Source organism: Opisthorchis viverrini (assembly GCF_000715545.1).
Source record: "Opisthorchis viverrini unplaced genomic scaffold opera_v5_9, whole genome shotgun sequence".
NCBI classification, from domain to species: Eukaryota; Metazoa; Platyhelminthes; class Trematoda; order Opisthorchiida; family Opisthorchiidae; genus Opisthorchis; species Opisthorchis viverrini.
In genome coordinates this window covers 4013845-4018521 of record NW_008751665.1, presented here as the reverse complement: position 1 = coordinate 4018521, position 4677 = coordinate 4013845, and positions in this window count along the sequence as shown.

Sequence of the window (4677 nt, the reverse complement as noted above, 5' to 3'; positions counted from 1 at the left end):
AGGACGGAAATATTCAGCGTCTTCTGTGCTCGATGGATCATAGAGGATCTATACAAAGGTAACTGCGGCCTACCTCTTGACACCGAGGAGTATTGAATACAGTTGCTTTCAGCTCCAAGACACGTGGATAGCCGATCATGTCGCACAGTAGCACAATCCGAATTGAGTCTGGTCGAGTCAATTACAGGAGAGTAAGTCGGCTGTGCGATCCGTTTAATCGGTAATTCGACCGCGACTGGCTCACGCCCAGGATGCCCAAACCGGTTCAATGAGATTGCACAGCGTAATTTAATTATCTGGGATTTGTCCCCCATATCTCTGTCGTGCTCGTATTACTCTAGTTCCGAAAGTCCGGAATCCAGCCCAATCTGATTACCGCTCGAGTGAAAAGCATGGCTGATTCTACGTTGTAACTCGAAGAAATTTTCCAGTACGAGCTCCGCTCCCAAGTTGCACTATGCTTTCATATATCTCTCAAAACCGGGCGATGTCAAATATTCAGTTGATTCCGACTGATTACTTTGGAACTATGACGGCCAGACGATATAGATGTGTTGTTCGAAAGTGCCATGTGATGCGAGCTGTAAAACTGTGATGCGATCAAGATGAGACATGCGATTTTGTGGACGTGGTGACATTTCAAGCATGGGACGGGCGGGTACCCGATGAACATAGACATGTGCTTTGCAGCCGATCTCATTCATGTTACCTGTGCTCAGTGAACAGCCTTCTATAGGGGGCAATGGACTCTTGACCCACCTCTGTTGAAGCTTGTGCGAGCAAGAGATTGAGGCACAAATTGAGTATCTGGTAGCCCATTGGGATGAAAGTGGCGAGGTGAGGATCCCAAATGTCTTTCAGGCCTGACAAATCGCTGAATTGTTGAGTAAAACCGTCAACCGATGACATTGAGTAGGGCGAAATCAATGTGGTTGCGTAGATGATGCGGGTCACTTGGTAATCGCGTCGTAGTTCAAAGGTGCACTCGACCACCGTTCAGGCGTTCAATCGGATAGAGCTCCGACCAGAAATGCTAGAACAGCTTCTCGGAATTGGGCAAATTGCACTTTCCCCGGACGAGAGTAAACAAAATTGTGTGAACGTATTCGAGTCACCTGAGTTCACTGCGCGCACTGTGGAGCTGATTAAGGGGGCTGTGGAAGACGCATATTTCCGGGAGAGACCACAGTTCATTCGAAATTCCCGGGGAACGAATTCTGGGAATCGAATGACCATCAATTGTGCACGATCGGTTGCAATCCGCATCCCAACTAATTATCCCAAAGCTGAACCCGAAATTCCGTTGAGAAATGCTCACCCAAATGCAACTCGGAATCATTGACGCACCATCATCTGTTGACTGATCAGCACCAAGCGGACTATCGACTATAAATCGATTTGGTGATGGTCATCGGACTGCCCGACCCGGGATTTCCCACCCTATTTGGCCGACTCAAGCAGCACTTGAAATTTCCTCTCGTTTTATCGCTGTCTATGTTCAGTCAGTGCGTATCAGATCATCGGGGATTTGTAATGCAAATGACTAGGTTCAGCGGCCTGCTATCAACTGCTAGCGTTCTCGTTCAAATAGTTCTATCAGAATCAAGGTAATCACGCTCGTGCCTCAATGGGACGCGAAACCTCAGTGATGTTCCCATACCACGCACTCCCCAAATCACGAAAATTATAAACTCCGTGTGGTGAGATGGATGTCAGATATTCTAAATGAGATTATCACAAACTGGAGTGTTGGTAACAGTTTTTTGGGACAGACAACATTCAAAACTGCTTTACCCAAATCCAGTCTGTTATTCATCACATCGAAAACCTTGAGATCTTTGTATGGTAGTGGAACTAATTGGTATCCGAGTGTGAACGAAGTGTCTTCCCGTGCGTGCTGTATATAGCACGGATTTGTTGTAAACATGGATGTGTGATTTCCATCCACCACTTGTCAGTCTCCTTGTTGTGAGTGAACGCCAATGACAAACAATAAACTCAGGGCGAGCAGCTGATCGACCGCCCATTTGAATCAGTTTTATTGTGCCGTGGGCTTTACAAGCAACACGTACGGTTGCACAGCCACGGGAATAAGCGGCAAATGGAATATGACGGGATGATCATGCACAACTAACACGAACAAGGGTGATGAGTTATGCAATCAATGGAAATCAAGAGCGATACTGTGAGGATAAACGTCACATCACACATATTCGCACGCGGTAACTACCAATATCCCATGTCAAGTTTTCCAAATTGGTAGACGAGTGATCCCTTGTACAATTCCGGCGAAACCAATCAAATCAAGCTTCATCTAGACATCCTACTGGCTGCTTCTTTTCTGCGTATATTCCGACTCCGTATTCGGTTCGTTCGCTCTACAAATTGTTGTGTTGTATCACATAAAATCAGAAGTACATTCGAAGTGAACCAGCCTCACTGTATTCGGACATCACTGCATTCATTAGACTATCAAGGTGGCAGATCAAAACAGGCTTCGCATCATTGTTTAGACATAATATACTACTCATAATATTGCTGAAAAATCTTCGACAGCGTACGACCAGTTTCGCCATTCTTGGAGCTCATCAGGTAGGTGCGATCCCCGAGGTTTCGTCAACATTATGTTCAGATTGAACCGAAATGGAGCTGATTGTGACAAATACACTGGTTTCCAAATCAATTTATTTTCCACGGAGGACTAAACTGAATCTCTCGTTTATGGTGTTCTTCAACTGAATGTGCTGCACGCAGGTGGCCTCATGTTTCAGTTAGTATGATGTTCGAGATATCGCAGTATATTCTCATAAAGGAATCTACTCTGATGGTTGCTGAAAACTCTTCGACAGCGCACGACCAGTTTCGGTCTCCTTGGGACTGATCACGTAGGCGCACTCCACGAGTTTCCCGTCAACTTTACGTTCGCAACAGTGCAGTCCCACTCACACAACTATAACGCACGAATAGGTGGTCAGACAACGTGGCACCTTGAACTGTGCAGTGTGCTCGTTAAATGCATCTTCATTGAATTGCTTGCACTAACAAGATTAACCATTTTGTTCGGTCACATTGTACCGGCCCTAACAAATTCTGGGTACCCATTAGTACCGCAAAGAATCCGAGGAACGCCTTTATAATTAAACGGCGTTCCACGATAGGCATCAAAATAACTCTCTACTGAATGGGGGGTGGGGGTTGGGGTGGGAGCTGAATTCTTACAAAAGTCTGAAACACAGCAAGTGCGCCTTTCCAAGATCTTAGTGACCTGACGCACGTCGTACCATTTGCCGTAAGTTTAGTCCCGATGTTTGCATTTCAAATTGCGAGCTGAGGACACACAAGCGCGTGTCGGCAGTTCCGACCACGCCACCGACTGTATATGCGCCACCTCTTCAAGTTCCCCCAGATGTGTGGTTGAAACTGAGTGAGTCCTTACTCGGAAACCACCATGTACCTCAGGTTTATGAGAGGTTACTCCATTTGGTCGCACGATTACCAATGTTAGGTGATGCGCGTCTTTCGACACGCCACTCTAGATCCACTGCAGGTACCGTAAAACGAATTCTTAGCGTGAATTACGATCGCCGGCCAGAATGGAAGTCGAAATTTCACGCAAGCGACACGACACATTGAATCAGAAGTGATTCGACCACGTGACTGGAGTGCATGATGTGTGACACTCATCGTACGCCCAAGCTTAGGTAATGCCTGTGGCCAACTGATATTTCACCGAGTCTGAATGTGGCATTTGAGTCGGTCATCAGACAAATGTCCCATTCAACCGTATATGCTTCACCCACCTCATCGAACGTACCACCCCTCACAAAATCTGATGCTGCGGATGATGCATCTTGATATTTTGACACTGCTACGCAGCCCCAGTGCGTCTTCATGACGCGTGTCCGTTAGCAAGAGATGACTCGCGAACGTACGGTCAAGAATCGAGGAAATTAGCACTCAGCTTCCGACACCAGTATCACTTCGCTCTCAACTTAGACACACAGACGATTCTCTGTAGCACATTCGACGCCTCGCGTTCCCCCAGTCCTTTGTCTCGGGTCTTTCCACCGCAAGTGTGCGTACAGGAAGAAGCACAAGTTCTGCTGTGTTGTCGAGTTGTCCAAGCCAAGGTAGACTGTATGTGGGTCATACATATGTTGCTCAGGAAACTCCAAGGATATCTGTGATGCTTTCGTTGGTGTGCTGGGTAGAATTGCGTTCCAACTATGTTTTATTTGAAATGACTGTGTAAGCAACATAAGGCCCTCAAAACCCCGCTTTTTAGTTACTGCCGGTAAGAATCCTATGAGGTCCGGAACATTATTTATCATTCTTGCGTTTTGAGATGTCTGTTTAGACGCCGTTCATCAAACGTACCTAATCGCCTGTTCGAGATCGCCGTGCATCTGTAATAGACGTCAGCATAGTCTCGGATGGGCGTGGAGTGACAGTGTGTAATGAGAAGAAGCAGAAGTATGGTGCTGATGAACATTCCCTCACCATAATCTCAGCCATACATGCCATCGGTTGTGACATCGACATTTTGGTTCACCAACCGATGATCATCTCTTTCGAGGGATCCGCTTTCCTCAATCCGCAAGGCTGTTATTGGACTTGGACTTCCTAAGTTCGCAGTCAGTGACTATTGTTTGCTTGCCATAGTGGGCGCTCTGCGTA